Genomic DNA, 24,804 nt, shown 5'->3' with positions numbered 1-24,804 from the left:
GAAACGACCTCCCATTTCCACTCTGGAATCGCAATCGGATGTAACAGTCCACCTGGATTCTTACACTTTTCCTTTACCCGCTACAAATCAAAACACCTAGCGACAAACTCTACTACATCCTTCTTTAGATTCAGCCAATAATAAAATTTCTTCACTACGGTCAATGTCTTCTAATAGCCTGGGTCACCTGGATTTGGTTTCGCATGAAGCTCCATCAATATCATCTTCTTGATCTCACTACTGTCTGGCACATATATCATGTCCATAAATCTAACCACTCTATCGACCATGAGATAATAGTTCACATCTTGTGCACCCACACCTATACCTGTACCACTACCTATACTTGTACCTATACTTTGCTCCAACCTGTGCACAATCTCCATATAACTAACATCCTGCTGACCTACTTGCAAGATCATTTCCTGTAGATCTGTCCCATAGGAAATCATAGCTGCTATATGATTTACCTATACCCTCCTGCTAAAAGCATCTGTGACCTTGTTCTCTTTAACTTTGATGTACCAGATCTCAAAATTAAACTCACTGATCGTGGCCATCCATCTAGCCTGCTTGGCATTCAGATTCAGCTGGTCAAACAAGTATCTCAACCCAGTATGATCACTCATCAGTACAAACGTCCTACCCATAAGATAGTGCCTCCACATCTTCAATGCATGTATGATCACTGTTAGTTCAAGATCATGCGTCGAATATTTCTACTTGTGCTCGTTCAATTTTTGTGACCCATAGTGAGACTACATGTCCTTCCTGCATAGGGACTCCACCAAGTACTCTCTTACAAGCATATGTACATACTACAAATTATTTTTCTAGTTCTACGATATTTAAGACTGATGCATGTGTCAACAACTACTTAAGTTGCTCAAAACTGGCCTCACACTCCTCTATACATTCAAAGTTCTTACCTTTCCTCTGTAATGATGTGGTAGGATAAGCAATCTCTGAGAAGTTCCTGATGAACCTCCTGTAATAACCTTCCAATCCCATGAAAGATCTCACCTCATCCACATTCCTAGGAGCTTCCCACTCTATGATAGCTCTTATCGTTTTTGGATCCATTATTATTCCCTCCTTGGAGACAACATGCCCCAAGTAATGTACCTCAGTTTGAAAGAAACTACACTTGTTGAGCTTAGCATACAACTGATTCTCTCTCAACAACCTCAACATTGCTGCTAAATGCTCAGCATGCTCTTCCTCATTTTTAGAATATACCAATATGTCATCAATGAACACAATAACAAACTTATCCAAATGCAGATGCACTACACTATTCATCAAGCACATAAGTGTAGCTGAAGTATTAGTCAAACCGAATGGAACCACAAAAAACTCATAATGGCCATACCTGGTCTAGATAGCTGTCTTGTAAATGTCCTCATCTTTAGTGTGTATCTGATGATATCCATATCTCAAATCAATCTTCGAGAACATGGCTGCTCCCTTCAACTGATCGAACAAGTCATCAATCCTCGGCAACGGATACCTGTTCTTGATGGTCACTTTGTTCAACTACCTGTAGTTAATGCATAAGCTGAGAGTACCATCCTTCTTCTTTACAAACAATACTGATGCGCCCCAAGGTGATACAATTTCTCTAATGTATCCCTTGTCCAACATTTCCTTAACCTGCAACTTCAACTCTACCAACTCAGGTGTGCTCATCTTGTAAGGTGATTTTGATGCTGGAGCTACCCCTAACACTAACTCAATAGAAAAGTTTTCTTCCATGTGAGGTGGAAATTCTAAAATATCCCCAGGAAATACATCCTGATCTATTGTAGAACTAGGTACCTGCTCAAAACATTTGCATCCTCAACTTCCTTACCTCTCTCACTAGAGATATGCATTGCCAATAACACACACCCTTTTCTGTGACTTCTCTTTGCCTGCATAGCTGTCACCATCCTAACTGATGTGGCTTTCTTCTTTCCCTGCAAGACTCTTGGTTCCTCATTGTCATCCATGCACTCAATTGATTTGTCATAGAAATCCACCTTGGTTCTTTGAATATACAACCAATCCATGCCCAACAACATATTTTATGATCCCAATGGTAATACATTCAAATGTGTTTTGATACACATACAATTCAAATCAAATGCACAAGCTCTTACCCGATGATGAACTCGCTTCTTTGTACCTGTAGCCAACTGCACTAACCAAGATTCTGCATGCACTTCTTTATTCAAACCACACTTATCCACCAAGTCAGGAATAACATAACTATAATTAGATCCAAGGTCAATCAAATTAGAAACAACTTGATCACAAATCTTACCGTCCATCTTAATGATAGATGCCTAATGATTTTCCTAGATGTTATCTAGTTTTGCATAGCTATGAGGAATGCTCTAACCAACATCCCCAATAGTCTGCGCCTCCTATGCACTATATATATGAGGCCTACCACCCTAATTTTGTGGATAATCTCTCTTATGTTGTTCCTTACCAGATGTCCAACACTCCAACCATCCAATACCATCACCTCTATGTTGCTACTGTGACCCATGTGCTTGTCTAGCTCAATTGAACTTCTTTTGTGGTGCCACCGTCTCTTTATCTTCTGCATTCTAAGGCCTTTCTCTTTTCAGCTTCCATTTACCCTTACCTTTATCCTTATCCTTCCCTTTCCATCCTTGCTGAGATTCATTCTTACGCTTTGACTATTCATAATAATGCTTCAATTTCCCAGTAACTTCCTCCAGTAACCGAGGCTCATCATACTCAATCCGATTTCTATATTATAATGGAAAACCACTGACAAATCGCTAAAATTTAGCCTTCTCATCTTTAAGATATGGTACATACCTCAATAGCTCCATAAACTTGGTCGTGTACTCTTCATCTGTCATTGATCCCATCTTTACCTCATAGAATTATTTGGCCTTTCTGTCGTAGTACCTTTCTCACAAGTACTTTTTCCTAAAAATCCTCTTGAACTCATGCCAACTCAAGTCCTCCATCCTAATGTCTCTTCCCACCAGATATATTCTCTACCTTTCAGGCTGAAGATAACAATTATGGCCTTCATGTTTTCTGTGTACTCATGCAACTCAAATAACTTGTTCATCCCAAGTATCCAAGCCTCTGCATCTTTTAGTTTCTTCAAGTCTCCATCAAAAGTAGGTGGCTTTTCTTTCTTAAACTCATCTGGAAAGTATCCCCTATCACTCCTCCTGTAAGGATGATAACGATGACGATCATGATGCCTGTCAGAACTAGAACTAGAATAATACATGTATCCATCACCTCTCCTATCCGGAGTATCCAACAACCTGCCATCTCTCACTGTGTCATCTCTATCTAACATGTGACCACCATGAGACCTACTACCATATGCCCCATTATTTATGTCCTCATGTTTACAACTGATCCAAAATGGCCTCTGTCGCTACAATTCTAACAAATTTTGAAGAAGTATTGCATTAACCTTTGCTTGTTTCCCTTATGCCTGCATGATTTTTTCATTTTTTGCCTTGCAACTCCTTATTTCTTCTTTCATTCTTCTCAATGTGTCTGCTGAATCAGAAGAGTGCCCAACACCACGATGCTCATCTGATTCATAGGGAGAATCGTTGTAGTCTATCATCTTTCTAGTCATTTTGATCTCTTTCTTGCAAGTCATACTATGTCAGCTAAACAAAATCACAATAAACCAATGTACCTTAGCAAAATTCAGGGAGGATATCACACATGCAAGGACAACCAATCAACATAATACATGTATAACATAATCATAACAACATATAGACATATAACACATAAGCACATAACCATGTAACCATTAGTCTAGAGTCCAGTGATCAATGCGTGGCCATATCAACTATACATATCATCACCTTATGCATGAAAACCAAAACCATACCAATGTACATTGACAATACATAAACATAAACAACATGTAATTAATCATACACTCATGTCGACACACTTCAAAACAACAACGACATCCTCTTCCACATGGCGACACCACTACAACTATGATCGACACCTTGTATATGAAACACGCATATAGACCACGAGGATGATTAACACACGTGCAACTGACATGAATGCATGACCAATGCACACCGCCCATCTAGTCCAAGGGGTGAACCATGCTCTGGTACCATTCTGTATCACCCTCCTCTCACATCTACCTAAGTAATCAGCCAATTGGGGTAAACATGTGACGAGAGGCTACTATGATGGAATTCAACCTCCTATGTGATCTTAAGAAAGTGGAATCAATAAAAACACAACATAGAGGCCTTTCACATCAACATAAGGACTCCCAGGAACCATCCCAACCTTTTCGACAACCAACCCATGGGTCCCACTAAGTTTTCAGACCAACTAACCCTTGGGCTCTCCCATGATATTGGGCATGCTAACGTCTAGAGGGCTCTAGATGCTCCCACAGCATGGCATGCCAGCGTCCAGGGACTATTTTGCTCAGTGCTATGCCAACATCCCCATGATTTGAGCCAATTTTTTAGGCCTACCCAGGTCACTGCCCATAATTAAATGACACATTTAGAATAGAAAAATAACAAGGTAATGATGATACAAATGCAATTATTTGAGTGAACCCTTGACTGGACCCCTACTAGCCATGACAACCATTTTGCCAAACATTAGGGGAATTTTGAGGTCTAAAATGAGCCTCCTAAGAAAAATGTACAATCAAAATAAACTTTATAAGAACCAATTCAAGATGATGTCAACCATGGGGGATGATTCACCATTTTTGGAGTAAAAAAGTAAAAAGATAAATAATAATAATAATAATAAAACTACTTTTTCAACTCATATTTTCAACTTATCTCCCTAAGGTTTTACTCAAATTTTGAGCACGAGTACTCGTTGGATGAAAAATATAATTCCTCATCCAAGGATTACCCATGTTGCATACTTTCGATGGACCCTGCTACACGAAAAATGAGAAATACATGAAAAACTGTGATTGCAATCACGTTTTTCATGTATTTCTCATTTTTCGTGTAGTAGGGTCCATCGAAATTATGCAACATGGGTACTCCTTGGATGAGGAATCAAATTCTTCATCCAGCAAGTGTTGCTGCTTGAAATTTGAGTAAACCCATAGGGAGATAAGTTGAAAATATGAATTGAAAAAATAGTTTTTTCTTTTATCCCTCTAAAATTTTATGATGTAATTTAATCTTGTTTTATTATTTCCACTATTATTTAATAATTTTCTTAGGAAGCCCATTTTAGACCTCAAAAGTCCCCTAATGCATATCACAAATATGTAATCTACAGGTGTAAACAACATATTTAAGCACAGGGGTCTCATACTTATCTGAGAATCACTAAGAAGCATTGTTCCCTTACATCATTAACAACATTATCATCTATTAGGTCATAAATACATCGTTCCTTCATTTACAAATCAAAACATGAGGAGAGCCATACATCATCATTGTCATAATACATGTTTATAACCAACATAATAAAAACACAAATATCAAGGAAACATTCGTGATAAAATCCACATATAAAACAATACATTTATACATAAGATATCAAGTAAAGAACCTCTGATTAATGAATGCAAAATCGAACCAGGGATGGGACTAACACATTCCACTCGAGCATAGAATGGCTGAGCCAAATCTCTCTTCATCCATTCAACCCCGTGCCATATTTCAAGCATGAATGTGGGACTCAAAACAAAAGAATCAACTAGGGCATCTCGAGGCTAAACCACCTTACTGTCATCAATAAAAACCAGGCTTTACCGTAATCCATCCCAGATCACTATGCCAACACAATAAACATGTAATAATAGGCTTTACCATGATCTCCACTAGATCACTAGGCCAAAACAGACATGGATGCCACTGGATTTCTCCACCTACACTGTGAGGAATTTTCCTATCTCCTAGTCTCTCAGGTTTTACCATGATCCATAGATTGATCTAGGGATCACTAGGCCCTAAAACAAGACGCCACCCTCTAGGCTTTACGGTATATCCTTCCATTCACCGACAATGATTCCTAGGCCTAATCAAGGGAAACCACCTCTAGGCTTTACCGTATATCCCACCATTAACCAGTCGAGGATTCCTAGGCCCACTGAGGCACACAATACCTGGATTTACCGCAACCCACAGTATGGTTCAGGGGTCACTATGCCAGTGGCTTTACCGCAATCCACAGTTTGATCCAGGGATCACGAGGCCATGTGATTTCTTTTGGAGATCCACCTCACTCGGCTTTGAATCCATCTAGCAATCCAACTCAACTAAAACATGAGAACCCCATCACACCATGGCTATCTGAAAATGACAAGGTTAGGCTAAAAACACTGTCACACCTAGCAAAATTCATGCCATAACAACAAAGAACCACATGCATACCAAATCTAGCAAGGAAAACACACATGCAAATCGATACCTGCAAAGAATCCTATTGTAGCTGCTTGATCCCGCTCTTCCTTGCTTGCTCCTTCCTTCCTCTTGCCTTCTTTGCGTTTCTTGATTCAATACCAAAGTGCTCCAAGAAAACTCTAAGTGTCCAAGAGTGTGTGTGTGAGAGAGAGAGAGAGAGAGAATAATGAGAGAGCTCCAAAACTGAACTAACAAAAGGTTACAAAATGATCATCATAAGCCTTTTGATCAATTAGGCCTCTATTTTCTCCATTTTCCGTTATTGTCCTTCATTTTGCTCCTCACATGCATCATGTGACCTTTCATCTTCCTTTTCTCCTAATTTCCATTATTTGCATAAATAAATGTGCCAAAGATGCCATTTTGCCTTTCCAAAGCCTTAATCATTGCTTTTGCCAATTTCCTTTGCCATAATAAACTAAATGAACACCCACACTAGGATGTCTTGCCCAACATCCAGCTTGGAATAAGTGTCCCATCAATTGTGGTTATTATTTGTCCTTTATTAACTTTTATTACATGGAATTTTCACAAGGGCTGTTACAAAACCGCCTTGCACATACCACTTAATTTTCATGGCTATTGTTAATTGAGCTGCCCCTAATGGCTAAAATGATGTTTAATATTAATAAAAAAATAAAATCTATCATATACAATCAAAAAATTCAAAGACAAAACATAATTATTAATAACTAGCACACCATATAAATTAAATAACTATACTAAGAATCAATTCATAATAGATATTAAGGCATGATATATCTTACATTGCCAAGATTAAAAAAATCATAAAATTAACCAAGTTATAACTTTATTATTATTATTATTAATACAAGTTGAATATATATATATGTATATATATATATGTATATATATGTATATATATATATATATGTATGTATATATATATATATGTATGTATGTATATATATATATATGTATGTATATATATATATATATATATGTGTATGTATATATATATGTATATATATATATGTATGTATATATATATATATATATATATATATGTATGTATATATATATATATATATGTATATATATATATATATATATATATATGTATGTATATATATATATATATGTATGTATGTATATATATATATATGTATGTATATATATATATATATATATATATATATATATATATATATTAAAAAGAATTAATATATGATTGAAACATATATACATTTAAAAAAAAACATGTAATAAGAAAAATATAGAGCCCTGACATTTCTCAACAACAATTTTAAAAATTAAATTAAAAAGTAAAAATCACATAATAATCTTTGATTTACCTCTCTATCTCTCAGTGAAAATTAAATTTCTACCATCCATTTATGAATTATTGATAATCAAATGTTATAATCCAAGATCTTCCAGAGAAATAACATAGAAAACTTAATGTTGACAACATAGAAAAATTAAGGTAGGTTCGAAACACGTTGACCCTAATTTTTATTTTATTTTTTATTTTTGTAAATTCTCCAAAGAAAAATCTTGACTTAAATCATGAATCACAGAAACATCCAATCTAAAAATCAGATATTAATTTAAAATATTAATAATAAGATTATATATATATATATATATATATATATATATATAGGGTTGTAAATAAGAGTAATAAAATACTTTACCGCATCAAAATAACCAATCTTTTTGGGAAAATGTTTTATAATTTAATTTTATATTATATATTAATTTTTCATATTAAATTAAAATTATATTAATTTTTAAATATTTAATAAATTTAAAATTAAACAGGTTTAGAATGATTAAAAAATAATTTCTTGATGTTAATATGGATATGTGTAATAATAAGTTTAGTTTAATTTATAGATGAAATAACATTTTTATTAAAATTTGGTATACAATCTCAAGTAAGATTGTGTTTTTTGTTGTTATTTGAAATACATGTTTGAATGTATAAATAGATTCAACATCCTGAAAAACTCTAAAAATACTTAAAAACTCAAATTTTAAAAAATCGTCGCTAAACTTTAATTAAAATAAATTAGAAAAATAATCATTCATTTCGTTTAAAAAAATACACCATAATAATATAATATAAAAACTTCTGTAATTTAATGTCGCTCTGAAAATTATGTATTCGTAAAAATACTATGTATATATATAATGGAAAAATATTCTGTAGAGGGGAGAGAAATCAGAGGGATTTCGTCGAAGACATATTTGGCGGTAACACACTGAATTTGCTGAGGGGAAAGAGAAGCAACAAACCGTATGTCGTGCATAGAAGATATGGCGAGTTAGCGACTTCGTACGACTTAGTTAGTCAAACCGCGTATTGCGCCTGCATTGACACGTGCTATGACACATGTGCCGCCTTCCACGTCATATTTTCGGAGTTACGTAAATGTAGATTTTGGGTTCACAATTCATTCCATCACATGCTTAACTTACGCACTTTCGCTTGGGGTATACACTTCACAAAGTTTAGTGATCCCATAATGTCCGACGTGGATTTGGTAGAATCGTTTTCTTGGTTTTAAAAAATAATTTTTGCTTGCGAGGGTTTGTTGGGTAGGGTTTTGAAATGGGTTGTTTTTTTATATGTAAGAAATTTACTATAATTTAGTTGTCAAACTAGCAGTGAGAATAATTATTTCTAACTGCTAACCGCAAATGTGAATGTAGGTTGATTCATTATCGTTAATCAACGAAAACCACGCCACTTGGAATAAGTCGCTAGTGATTTGTAAGGAGGTAGGCTTTCACACCTGCCAGATGTCTCTGGGTCTTGGGTCTTGCGCCGTTACCTGTTTCCTTACATCCGAGGAAGACGAGCTTTTAGCCAAGCATAAGCCGTTTTAGGGTATTGTGAAATGGTATGTTATTAGTGTTGGAATATAATTAATATTTATATGATGGATTTTTTAAATATATTTTTATGTTATATTTTATAATGTTTAGTTATTATTAGTGGTAGGACTATAACAATTGATTTCTTTGGTGATCACTATAAGTTTAACATTTACCAATTCAAGTTATAATGTTTAACTTTGAAAAACAAATATTTATTTTTCAAAATTGGATCATAACTGTTTGCGCTATGTGAATAAATTGCCTTTGAATTTTTATTTTTTCCATAATTTATGGATGTAGTTGCAATATTTATTCCATGATTTTCATTGTTAAGCTTCATAGGAAAACCACATAAAATTAAAATCTATGAAAATAGTGCATACTAACAAATATAACCTATGCAAATATTTGCATAAAAAATGAATAGGAACAAGATGAAAATAAACATATGTACCTAGATGTTTTCTTCAACACTTTAACATGTAAGAGTGAATGTGAATGTGCAAACTTAGTAGTCGTTATTATAATTAAAAATAGTTTTTTTAGAGTCATTCTCTAATAAATTTAAAGAAATAAATTATTTTATAAGGTTTAAATTTTGTGAACAATATATTGAAACACCCAATGTATTGAGTGAACAACCTACTTTTTATCTAGGATAAATAAAATGATTAAATAATGTTTGTGAAAACCATCATATTATTGATAAATAAGGAATGAAAAAAATACATTTTTGATAAAGATAATGAAATAACCAGGGGAAAGTTAATTATGAAATTTAGAAAAAAGTTAGGTAATATTATTTTTTCCTGGTTTGGTTATGTTCATTGATATCCTTCCATAACCATATGGATCTCTTCCTTTCGATACACAAGATAGCGCAACCTGAAAACAAAAAAAAACCAAATCAAAATATAACTGGATTAACCCCTTCCACTCTTATCTCACTGCTAATACTTTGAATAAAATTGCAAAGCAAAGCTTAATGAATAATTGTGAATGGGTAGTGATATCTCCGTCTTTATAGATATAAATCCAGAATGCAAAGAAAAGCTTAATGAATAATTGTGAATAGGAAGTGAGATCTCTGTCTTTATAGATATAAATCCAAAAGACTAACTTTGGTGGAGGGTAGTATAGGATTGACCACGAAAAAAGGGAAAGTATAGAGAAGTAGATTAGACTTACTCGACATGAGTGAGGGTGCTCATGTTAGGCCGATGAGGCGAGAATGATAACAAAATAGGTAAATAATGTATATTCATGTTAAAGCATATATATTATCAAATTTTTCTTTAATGGAAATTTTTTTATAAAAAATTTATAATTTTAATTGGAACTTAGTAATTATGCCAGAACATACTTGTTCCAACTTTTATCATGTAGGGATGTTATTTAGCTATAATGTAAGATTTAATTGATATAGGTCATATGTGATGTAGCAATATATTGCAACAAAATAATAACTACAAATTATTAGGCAAAGACATAATTTATTTTGAGTTAACCATTATTTTAAGTTTTTACATAGGTTAACCTAGAACTTGACATCAGGTTAATTAATATTTTAACTTTGATTCATTCCCCCAAATGGGAAATATTCCACAGTAAAGGAAAAAGGCTTTACAAAAGAAAAATTGGTGATCATCCAAGTTTCCATGTACTTGCCTCTTAATATGAACATTTCATAGTAATAATTTTTTATTTTGTTGTTTTCAAGTGTCTTTTTTGCATCGCCTTGACTTCATTTTTAAACATTATAGTTACAGAATGAAACGTGAAAAATGAGATGAAGAAGAGTGTTTGAATTGAAGTACTTTAGTTTCACATACAAATTACATCTACACACAAAAACACAATGACTATTGATCTCCAATCATTCTATACTCACAAATAAGATTACGGAGTGAGACAAACATTATATGCTCTATAAAATTCTATGGGATTTAAAACATTTTTTTTTTCAATATTTACATTGAGTATTTTTATTTTATTTTTTATAGAATCATGTCTCCTTGTTCTCATTTTTTTGGTTTGTAAAATATATATTTTTATGTATATAAGTTTTCCTTTAGATGTATTATTACTTGAGATTTATTTCCAGGTTTTTTTTAACTCACATATTACCTTTGTTTAAATTTTATTTTGTATTTATTTATATTTTTATGATTAAATTTGATGATATATATAATAAATTAATGTTTGTATTTCTAAACCTAGAGTAACTAGCAATTGAACCAAATGTTGCAAAGGAAACCATGTAAGGCATAAATTGAAGAAGAAATGTAACATGTAAATGATCATTGAAGACAAGAATTGGTAAACAAGATTCCATGCAAAGGTAGAAGATAAAGTTAAATGATTTACATTATGTGAAATTTATAGATTGTATAATGTTTCTAACTTACATTGCCTCTTGATTTTTGAAGATGTCTTTTTTAGTTTCAATAGAAAATTACAAGCAACAGATTATAATGGAAGAGGTAAATAAAATAATATTAAATCATGAACAACATGATGGCTATCTTTCCACATTTAAATTTGCATCGCAACTTGTCGAAGACATCGAAGAGTTGAAGAAGCAATAACCAACCCGCAAAAGGAATATTTCATTCAAAATATATAGAAGAATTATTATTATTTCAAATATGGAATTTAACTATTAATATTGACTATAATGAATTTGCATGCGAATTGTGTTATAATGAAATTGGAGTGAATGAAAATGAACTTGTCTTTGTCATGGGAATTTCAATACTTCTAGTCGAAAATGTAAGGGGAAATAGTAAGGGTTTAGTGCTCTAACGGGAATATGGACTGGCATGATGGATGGGGTTGGAATAGAAGGAAGGGGGCAGTGCCTTTTCAATGAAGGATCTTGGTTCGATGAGGAGGGAGTGTCTTCTTGAGAAGTGATCGGGATACTCAAATTTTTGGATTAACAATCAAGGGTGCAAATGTAGCAGAAATCTCGAAGTCTAGTAGCGTTATAGACCTACACGGTAAATGATAGTCATATGAGTAATTATTAGACTCGAAAGTGGTATGAAGAAAATATGTAAAGTTTACATTAGAATTTTGTAACAAATTTACATTAATGGACCAATAGCTAAAGAAGGCCAACTTTTAACATGTATAATAGAACCCTTTTGAAGCAAGTTTGTTGCAATGAGGTCATCGAAATCTGTTGGAAGCATAAGGCATTTCATATGTGTGCCATCAGAGAGGGAAGTGTGATATCCTGTAGTTGAACTTTGAATCGACCAAATAGGTTCAAGTTTAACAATTTGTAGCAATGGTTGATCTAGAGAGCATTGAGAAAATGACATTCTTAGTAAGTTTTGTTGTCATTTTTTGAAAGAAGAGATAACAGAATAAGTACTATAGAGAACAAAATTCATAAAGGTCGTTTTTTCTTTAAAATTGTTTATATATGGTTTTTCTCGCTTTAGATGTTTACCATTAATAAGATTCCTATACCGCTACATGAAAACTTATGAACTAAGGGGTAGTAAGCATGTTCATACTATTTGCAATTCAATGGTTATCTAGACTTGTAAACAGAAAAACAAATTTTCTTATGTTAGTATGAAAATATTGAGGTGCTATTTTCAATCTAAATACATTTAAATAGGACAATATGTTCGAATATGTAAGAGATAATAGCATAGGAAAACTATGAATTCATATTTCTTTCATGTACAATTTGCTACATTACAAATATTTTGGGGATCAATTATGAAACATCTAGCACAATGTTCCAAATTAGATGTGGTAGTATATTGTTGTCTCATTGATTTCATAATGCAAGATGCATTTACTATAGTGGATCTCCTCTTTGCCTATGTGCATATGTTTAAAATATGACATACATAGAAATAAGCTATATGATGAGGGTTTGAAATTCTGAACGATAAATAGTTTGAGACATCACTACCAAATCTCTCCATTACCTCATGAAAAATCTAAATACCAACTTAGAAAAATATATCTTGAAACTACCCATGCTCCAACAGACAAAAAGTGGACCCTTGAACTACAAGACGCTTATACAATTGATATGGAAGGGGAACATGATGCATACTTTCCTTATAAAAGAAATAAAAAAATCTACATGTTGCTTTGGCATAGTTCACATGTCATGAACTTTGTTGGTATCCTGAGTCAAGGAATTCGAACAACTCCTCCAAATGCTCCATCAATTGAATATATGCTTGGCAGAGGCCATTACATTATAGACCTATTGAGAAAGGGTGAACTATATTGTTATGAAAATAAGAACGATACAGTGGGATTGTTGCTACTCATATGAAGTGGCATTGGGGGAAGTTTATGAGCTAAACGGTGCTAGATACATGCACAAGCATCACAAAGGGAAGCATTTAACAGAGGGCATGGGTAAGACAAAGCCATTGGACACAGAATGTGAATGTTGGGAGTATGATGCGACTGTACCTTGTGGCCACCCTATACCTTCAGGTGCATAAAAGAATAGTTATTTCCTTCACAATTAGCATAAGATATATGATCTTTCTTAGGTGCATCTATACTTTTTGTTAAAGAAATTCTCATAGGTGAACCAATGAAAGTAGTAGCCAAACTTTAAGTGCTTTTATGGGAGACTGTTGAAGGGAATCATTTATGCTAATATCTATAATTGCATTCAGCATAAGTTGGAAGATCAATCAAGTTGTTTGAGAAAATAAATGCACTAGTTTGAACCTGTTTTAAACCCTTAAATGTAACACCCCCTCCTCCCAGGTCCACCCAAGAAGCTAACTAGCCGGGAAAACATGAGATGAAAGAGGTTAGTATAAGGGATTCAATATCCTTAGTGACCTTAAGGAAATGGAATCAATGGAACTCATCAAACAAACCTATCCACATCAACAATTACATCCCCAAGAGACATGTCAACCACTCACACATCCTGCCCCTGGGTCCCACTAATGTTTTAAGCCTCTTAACCCAAAGTCGCTCTCATGCTATAGGCAAGACAATGACCAACAACTTAAAGTTTCTCTCATAGGCCTCTGTGCCAGTGACTGTGGACTTTTCTCAACAGACCTGTGCCAGTGACCTCGAGATTTGAGCCACTTTTCTAGCCCAGAATCTCGGCCTTTGCCCATAACTTGTACAACCTTCAGAATCATTCAAGGACGTGATAACAATAATGAATACTCAAAATCAACCACAGGATTAGGCCTAAGCATCCCCAACCGGAACTAACATTTTGTCAAACACTTGGCATCAATGCAACCTACAGGTCTAGGATACAATAAAGAGCATAAATGGCTGATATAACTTATGAAACATAACCATAAGGATCACCTCCTTCTCAATTGAACTAGTACATCATGAATTAGGTCTTGCATCCATTCATTTAACAGTTACAAGTAAATACATGAAATAACCATGACATAAACCAATCATTCAACCATGCTTATAACCAACATAAAACCATATAAATATAAGATATATGAAAACCATTAAATCCACATATAAACCAATGCAAAAGTAAGAGAACTTAGCTTTTATTATTCATAGGCAAATCCTACTAGGTTTGGGACATCCACGTACCACCCGACCATAGACATGGCTGAACCAAATCTCTTTTTCAGCCAGTCACCGCCGTGCCATATTCCAAGCATGAATGTGGGATCTCATAAAAAAACTGATTCAAGAACAACCAATGGAATCTAGAGGTTAAACCACCTCCACCCTCATCAAACTGTGATCACACCAAAACTGGTGCTCCGATAACAACCGAACCGAACTTGGAATGCCATTCGAAATCCATCACTATCATTGAGGAATTTTCCATCTCCTTGTCTCTCAGGCTTTACCACAATCCAAATCGGATCACTAAGCCCTAAACTAAGACCAGTCCCTTAGGCTTTACCACAATCCAAACCTGGATCACTAGGCCCTAAACCGAGACTTCTCCCTTAGGCCTTACCATGTATCCCACCAAAACTAGTCAAGGGATACCTAGGCCTTTGGGAATGAACCTTGAGACCACCTCCGCCTCGGATTCTGAAATCCATCTAGCAAACCAAAGCTCAAAATCAAGATAAACATCCCAACATACCATGGCATATAGAAAAAGGAAAGGCTGGGCTGAAAACCATTGTCATAACCCAGCAAAACCATGCCACCAACAACAAGAGAACCATACACCAACATGCAAAGCCATGAATGTCCAAACCAGCTAGGAAATCACATGTGCAAAAGGTTACCTACAAGTAATCCTGCTGAAGCTGCTTGATCCTGCTCTTCTTCCTTGTTCCTTTCTTTCCTTCCTTTCCTTTTGCTTTCTTTTTCCTTCCTTGATCCAAAGCTAGAGTGCTCCAAGAAAACTCTAAGTGACCAAGAGTGAGAGAGAGAGAGAATAATGAGAGAGCTCCAAAATTGAACTGGAAAAAGGTTACCAATTGATCCTCAGAAGCCTTTTTATGACTGAGGCCTCTATTTCTTTTTTCTCCTCACATGCAACCTGTGACCTTTCATCTTACTTTTCTCCTAATTTCCTTTATTTTCATAAATAAATGTGCCAAAAATGCCTTTTTTCTTTTTAATGCCTTTGCCTTAGCCTTTGCCAATTTTCCTTAGCCAAAACACACATCCAGTGATGCCCACTAGGATATCTTTGCCCAACATTCATCTTGGAATAAGTGTCCCTTAACTGTGGTCTTATTTTTCCTTTATTAACTTTTATTACATGAACTTTTCACCAAGGCTGTTACAGAACCCTCCCCCTCGGGGAACACTATCCTCAGTGTTAAACCACACCATGACCTCAACAAAATCATTGAAAACAAAAATACTTCCCATGGAGCTTTATAACTTAGCTCGTTGCAGTATTTACAATGAAAGACCTGCTCAAAAGAAAAACATCACGACAACATGAAAATATAACAACCACAATAATATGAAACCCATACTACTTATTGGAGCTTTATAACTTAGCTCATGGCAGTATTTACATCTGTATACATATACATACATATACCATAATATCAACAAATCATATTCCAACATCAAACCAAAACTGCTTTGCCTCAACCAACAAACAATGAAGGATAAAGGGCCCGCATCTGATCCACCATCTCCCATGTAGCTTCTTTAGGATCAAAGTGTTTCCACTACACTTTAACTTTATGTATGTCTCTATTCCTGAGCATGAGATGTTTACACAACAATATGTGATGAGGCTCTGACTGGAACTCTCCTTCTTGCCTCACCTGCAATATAGACCAATCAATAACATGATCAACATCTTTTATATACTTCTTAAGCAATGAAATATGGAAAACATCATGGAATTTCATTGTTGGAGGTAGTGAAAGTCGATATTCCACTGGTCCAATCCTCTCAAGGATATCGAAAGGCCCGTAATACTGTGGTGCCAACTTGGCACATGAACCAACCCTCAAAGAGTTTTTCTTGGGCTTGATACGTAAATACACATGTTGCCCAACCTAAAACTCCTTGAATACCCTGTGTTGATCCACATAACTCTTCTGTCTATCATGTGATGCCTTTAGATTCTTATTTATAACCTACATTTCTTTCTCCAAGTATGCCAACATATCCGGTCCAATAAGTACCATGTTCACTGGATCACTCCAGCTGATAGGAGTGTTACAACTCCGTCCATACAATGCCTCAAAAGCACTCATCCTCAATGACTCCTAATAACCATTGTTGTATGCAAACTCAACCAATGGAAGATACTCATCCCATATCTTCCGCTGGTGCATCACGTACATCCTCAACATGTCTTCCAAGATCTTGTTAACCCTCTCTGTCTGTCCATCTGTCTGTGGATGATAGGCTGTATCGAAGGCCAATTTTGTGCCCAAGCCTGCAAATAGCTCCTTCCAAAACTTGGAAGTGAACTTCGCATCCCTGTCCGACATAATCTTCCTTGGAACACCATGCAGTCTCACTATCTCTCTGATGAACACCTATGCTACCTCACTGGATGAATATGTATTCTTTACTAGAATGAAGTGAGCTACCTTTCTCAACCTGTTGACCATGACTATAATAGAATCATGTTGCTTTACTGTCCTCAGAAGACTTATGATGAAATCCATGGAAATGACCTCCCATTTCCATTCTGAAATCACTATAGGTTGTAGTAAACCACCTGGATGCTTAGATTCCGCCTTGGCCTATTGAAAATCTAGGCATCTAGCCAGGAACTCTGCTACTTCCTTCTTCAGATTCAACCAATAGTAGAAATTCTTAACCACTGCCAACGTCTTATGATATTCTGGATGACCCAAGTATGGCTTGGCGCGAAATCCCTCAAGATAAGCTTCTTGATCTCACTGCAATTCCGCACATAGACCCTGTCTCTAAATCTCACCAAACCATCTGCCATGAGACGATACTCTGCATCTTGATCCCTTGTACCTATACCTATACATCTACATGTACCTGCACCTATACATGTACTTGTACCTATACCTGTACTTGTACATGTACCTACACTCTATTGTAATCTGTGCATAATCTCCATGTATTTGTCATCCCACTGTCATGCTTGCAAGATCCTATCCTGTAACTCTGTCCCATAAGAACTCATAACTACTATATGATTTACTTGTACCTTCCTGCTAAGAGCATTTGCAAACCGGTTCTCCTTTCCTTTGATGTATCTGATCTCGAAGTCGAACTCACTAAGGGTAGCCAACCATCAAGATTGCCTGGCATTTAGATTCGGCTGGTCAAACAAATATCTCAACCCACTGTGATCACTCATCAATGTAAACCTCATGCCAAGAAGATAATGTCTCGACATCTTCAGTGCATGTATAATCGCTTCTCGCTCAAGATCGTGCGTTGGATAGTTTTGCTCATGCTCATTCAGTTTTGATGACTCATAGCACACTACATGTCCTTCTTGCATGAGAACTCCTCCAAGTACTCTCTTGCAAGCATCTATACACACTACAAAATCCTTGCCGAGATTCGCAATCTTTAGCACTGGTGCATGTGTCAACAACTACTTAAGCTGCTCAAAACTAGCCTCACATTTTTCTGTCCATTCAAACTTCTTACCTTTCCACTACAATGATGTGATAGGATATGCAATGCGTGAGAAGTTCCTGATGAACTTCTTGTAGTAACCTGCAAATCCCATAATTGATCTCACCTCATCCACATTCTTAGGAGCTTCCTACTCCATGATGGCCCTTATCCTTTCTGGATCCACTGCTATGCCATCCTTGGAGACAACATGCCCCAAGTAATGTACCTCCATCTAAAAGAAGCTGCACTTGCTAAGTTTAGCATACAGCTGATGCTCTCTTAGAAATCCCAACACTACTGCTAAATACTCGGCATGTTCTTCCTCATTCTTAGATTATACCAATATGTCATCAATGAATAAAATAACAAACTTGTCAAGATAAGGATGCAACACACTATTCATCAAACAAATAAATGTAGCTGGAGCATTAGTTAAACCGAATGGAACAACAACAAACTCATAATGCCCATATCTGGTCTTGAATGCAGTCTTGAAGATATCATCTTCCTTGATGTGCCCTTGATGATATCCCGATCTCATGTCTATCTTAGAGAACACTACTTCTCCCTTCAACTGATCAAACAAATCATCAATCCTCGGTAATGGGTAATTTTTCTTGATCGTTAATTTTTTCAGCTTCCTGTAGTCAATGCATAATCTAAGAGTACCATATTTCTTCTTCACGAACAACACTCGTGTGCCCCAAGGCGATACACTTGGCCTAATGTACCCCTTGTCCAACATTTCCTCCAGTTGCAACTTTAACTCAACCAACTCAGGTGTGTTCATCCTATAAGGTTATTTTGATGCTGGGGCTGCCCCTGGCACCAACTCAATAGAAAAGTCTACCTCCTTGTGAGGTGGAAACTCTGTAATGCCCTCAGGGAATACATCTTGAAATTATTGCAAAACTGGGTACCTGCTCAACACATCTGCATCCACAACCTCCTTACCCTTGTCACTATAAATGTTTACTACAAACATCACACAACCTTTTCTGCAACTATGCTTAGCCTGCATAGCGGTAACCATCCTCACTGATGTAGGCTTCTTCTTCCCCCGCAAGGTCCTCTTTTCCCCACTATCATCCACACACTCAATGGCCTTGTCAAAGTAATCCACTTTGGTTCTGTGAAGGTATAGCGAATCCATACCCAAAAGCATACTATACGAACCCATAGGCAGTACATTCAAATGTGTTGTTGTAGGAATTCCATTTAACTCAAATGCACAAGCTCTCACCCAATGGTGAACTCACTTCTTTATACCTGTAGCCAACTGTACCAACCAATATTCTGCATGCACTTCTTTTCTTAAACCACACTTATCCACCAAGTTAGGATTAATATAACTATAGTTAGATCCAGGATCAATCAAAATAGAAACAACTCAATCACAAAGCTTGACGTCCATCTCAATGATTGATGCTTGATGATCTGCTTGCCTGTTGTCCACAACTGCATAGATCCGAGGAATGATATGACCAACATCACCAACTGTATGCGCCTCCTGAGCACTATATATTTGGGGTCTACCACCACTTTGATACCGCGAGCAATCATTCTTACGATGATCCTTACCACATATCCAAAACTGCAATGGTTCCCTACCACCGCCTCTAACTTGCTTCTCTCCATGTCCCTTCTTAGATGTATTGCATCTCTTGTAAGGAACTGCATTTTCTTTCTCACTTGCATCTTGAGGTATTCCTCTCTTTGGCGGCCATTTTCCTTTAGCTTTCTCATTTATTTTTGAGTCATGCTTAGGCTCATCTTTGTGCTTCAACCGCTCATAACAATGCTTCAACTTTCGAATGGCCTCCTCCAACGATCTAGGCTCATCGAACTCAATCCGGTCTCTATATGAAACTGGTATTACACTAATGAATCTATGAACCTTGGCCTTCTCCTCCCTAAGGTAATGCACATATCTCAACAACTCCAAAAATATATTAGTATACTCATCAGCTGTCATAGAACCCATCGACAACTCATAAAAATCCTTAGCTCTGTCATCATAGTACCTCTCCGACAAGTACTTCTTCTTGAAGAGCCTTTCAAATTCATGCCAAGTCAAATCCTCCTCATGTATACCTTTGACATTCTTCACGTCTTCCAACCAAATATTTGCTTTACCTTTGAGACTGAGAGTGGTTACCTTTGCTTTCATGTTTTTTGAATAATCATGCAATTAGAAGAACTTCTTCATACCAAGCAACCATGCTTCTGCATCCTGTGATTTACTCATCTCTCCATCAAAGGTAGGTGGCTTTTCTTTATTAAACTCATCTGGAAAGTATCCCCTATCACTCCTCTTGTAAGGATGATAACGATGATGATCATGATGCCTATCAGAACCAGAAATGGAATAGTACCTATGTCGATCACCTCTCCTATCTGGAGTGTCCAACAACCTGCCATCTCTCAACGTGTCAGATCTATCCGACCTGTGTCTACTAGGAGACCTACAACCATATGCCCCATTAGTTCTGTTCTCATGTCCATGGATGATTTGAAGTGGTCCCTGTTGCTGAAAATATGAAAAAAATCTGAAATAATATCGCATTCACCTCTGCTTGTTTCTCTTGTGCCCGCATGATTTTATTTTTATCTACTTTGCAACTCCTTATTTATTCCTTCAGGCTTCTCAATGTGTCTGCCAAATCAGAAGAATGCCCCATGCCACGCTACTCATATGATTCATAGGGATATTCTATGTACTCTACCACCTTGCCATCCATTTGATCTTTTTCCTGCAAGGCATACTATGTCAGCTAAACCAAATCACAATAATACAACGTACCTTAGCATAATTCGGGGAGGATAGCTTGTCTGCAAGATCATCAAATAAGCGTGATACATGTATAACATAATCATAACAACATATAGACATATATCAAATAAGTGTATCAATGCATAAACATCATTCTAGCTAGGGTCCAGTCATCAATGCAAGGCCACATCAACAATGCATGCCATGACCTCATGCATGACAAAACCTGTTACTCCATTGCACACATTTCCACATGCAACTATCAACATGCATAAGAAATGCATAATCAAATACACATACGGATGAACGCATGTAGTTGAGAATAAGCGATCAAATACTTGTAATCAACCTATAAGACTGATACATGTTATCAAAACATTCAAGAATTCACATGACATACAAGGATGTAGTCAAGAGACATATAATCAACATGTAAGCGACATATAACCATATGCAACCAGTCATAAACTTCCGACGATGCATCCCACAAAATCACATCAAGTTCCTCATGAAAACCTTATTACAACCATGATGTAATGCAACAAGCACATGGAATTCAAGTGTAAGGGACATGCATGCATGACCAAGCAAATTTACCTAGGGAGAGCACAACCATGCTCTCATACCAATTTGTATCACCCCCTTCTTCCAGGTCCACCTAAGCATCCAACCAGTTGGGCAAACATGAGATGAGAGAGGTTACTATAAGGGATTCAATCTCCTTGGTGACCTTAAGGAAATAGAATCAACGAAACTGATCAAACAAACCCATCCACATCAGTGATTACACCCCTAGAAGACATGTCAACCACTCAAACATCTTTTCCCTGGGTCCCACTGATGTTTTAAGCCTCTTAACCCAAAGTATTTCTCATGTTATAAGCAATACAACGACCAACAACTCAAATTCGCTCTCATATGCCTCTGTGCCAGCGACTGTGGAATTTTCTCAACAGACCTGTGCCAATGACCCCGATATTTGAGCCACTTTTCTAGCCCAGAATCCCGACCTCTGCCCATAACTTGTTACAACCTTCAGAATCATTTAAGGACATGATAACAATACCAAATACTCAAAATCAACCTCAGGATTAGGCCTGAGCATGCCCAACCGGGACTAAAATTTTGTCAAACACCTGACATCAATGCAATCTATAAGTCTAGGATACAAGACAGAGCATAAATGACTGATAGAACTTATGAAACATAATCATAAGGATGACCTCCTCAATTGAACTAGTACATCATCAATTAGGTCTTACATCCATTCATTTAAAAATTAAAAGTAAATACATGAAATAACCATGACATCTACCAGTCATTCAACCATGCTTATAACCAACATAAAACCATATAAATATAAGATATATGACAACCATTAAATCCACATATAAACCAGTGAAAAAGTAAGAGAACTTAGCTTTTATTATTCATAGGAAAATCCGACCAGGTTTGGGACTTCCACGTACCACTCGATGACCATAGAGATGGTTGAACCAAATCTCTCTTTTAGTCAGTCACCCCCATGCCATATTCCAAGCATGAATGTGGGATCTCATAGAATAATCAATCTAAGAACAACCAAGAGAATCTAGAGGTTAAACCACCTCCACCCTCATCAAATAGTGATCACATCAAAATCGGTGATCCGATCACAACCGAATCAAACTTGGAATGCCATCGCTATACTTGAGGAATTTTCCATCTCCTTGTCTCTTAGGCTTTACCGCAATCCAAACTGGATCACTAGGCCCTCAACCATGACCAGCCTCTCAGGCTTTACCACAATCCAAACCTGGATCACTAGGCCCTAAACCGAGACTTCTCCCTCAAGCATTACCATGTATCCAAACAAAACCGCTCAAGGGATTCCTAGGCCTTTGGGAATGAATCTTGAGACCACCTCCACCCCAGATTCCAAAATCCATCCGGAAAACCAAAGCTCAAAATTGAGATAAATCTCCAAACATACCAAGGCTAGGCTGAAAACCACTGTCATAACCTAACAAATCCATGCCACCGATAGCAAGAGAACCATACACCAACATGCAAAGCCATGCATGCCTAAACCAGCTAGGAAATCACACATGCAAAAGGTTACCTGCAAGTATTCCTGCTGAAGTTTCTTGATCCTTCTCTTCTTCCTTGATCCTTGCTTTCCTTCCTTTCCCTTTGCTTGCTTTTTCCTTCCTTGATCCAAAGCTAAAGTGTTCCAAGAAAACTCTAAGTGATGAAGAGTGAGTGAGAGAGAGAGACAGAGAGAGAATAATTAGAGAGCTCCAAACTTGAAATGACAAAAGGTTACCAAGTGAACCTCATAAGCCTTTTTATGAATGAGGCTTCTATTTCTTCATTTGCCATTATTTTCCTTCAATTTCCTCCTCACATGCAACCTATGACCTTTCACCTTAATTTTCTCCTAATTTCCTTTTTTTCATAAATAAATGTGCCAAAAATGCCTTTTCCTTAGCCTTTGCCAATTTTCCTTAGCCAAAACACACAACCAGTGATGCCCACTAGGATATCTTTGCCCAAATTTCAACTTGGAATAAGTGTCCCTTAACTGTGGTCTTATTTTTCCTTTATTAACTTTTATTACATGAACTTTTCACCAGGGTTGTTGCATTAAGAATCCACCAGAATTGAGTCAATGTTGAGAGAATTACCAACATAGTTCAATTTAGAAAGAACATTGTCAAGGCTTGAGGTGGAAGTTGGAACAACCATTATAATTAGAATCTAATGAGCTTACCATGACCTCATTACAAAGATAGATGGATTTATTAAAGGAGATCTACCATCTTCGCACATGTTTCTATTTTGAAGAGTTTGTTAGATTGGTTAAAGGAGTGTCCCACCTCAAGATTATGTGCAAAGCACAGTTGGCATACTACACTCCGAGGTCAACATATCTATTTGGAAGAAACTCCCTTATTCTCAACCCCCTAATTATTTGAACGGCCTTGGAGAGCACATGAGCTTGTTAATATAGAATATGTTTGTGACATATGTATATATGGTTATCATTCTTCTTGGATACTTGATAGGCCATCGAATTTTGGGGTTTTTTCACTTATTATTTGTGGAGGATTTTCACATTGAAAATATTGTGCCTTTCTGGAGGGGATCTAAGGACCCTACATGGTTGGAATGGGGAGACATCCCTTGGAATTTCTAAAACTTTGTTAGGGACTTTTATCTTTTTCTTGTGCTATTTTGCTTGGGACTTTTTATCTTTATCTTTTTATATACACTATTCTGTTTTCAATTTATATACAGGAAATACATGGGGGATCAATTCCTTTGATTTGGATGAAGGATTGTAGTGTTCTATGCTTGTGGTGTTCTTTGTTCAGTCCCATTCTTCATCCAAATTATGTGCACTTCAACCTTGCAAGTATTAGATTTTGATATTTTAGCTTATCAACTCGCTTACAATTTCTTATCTCTTATGCATATTTTCTTATTGTGCATGTCGCTCTACATTAAGACACATTCTGTAAATTGGCTATTGGCTAAATGGAAGACAACTTTACTTTATCAACATTCAAAAGTTTGGCTTGAAATGCACATTCTTTGAAATGGTTTCACAACCTTGTAAATGGGAATTGAAGAGATTCCCTGGGAAAATGAAAACAATGAAGAGGAGGAATTACATCTGACCTCCCAATATTACATCAACATTAAAATCACCATTTATGAATTGTATCAATATCATCAAAT

This window comes from Pinus tabuliformis, chromosome 4_1 (assembly GCF_031772625.1).
Source record: "Pinus tabuliformis cultivar Carrire ecotype Pingquan chromosome 4_1, CPIR1, whole genome shotgun sequence".
In the NCBI taxonomy this organism is placed as follows: domain Eukaryota; kingdom Viridiplantae; phylum Streptophyta; class Pinopsida; order Pinales; family Pinaceae; genus Pinus; species Pinus tabuliformis.
This window is presented reverse-complemented; position numbering follows the sequence as displayed.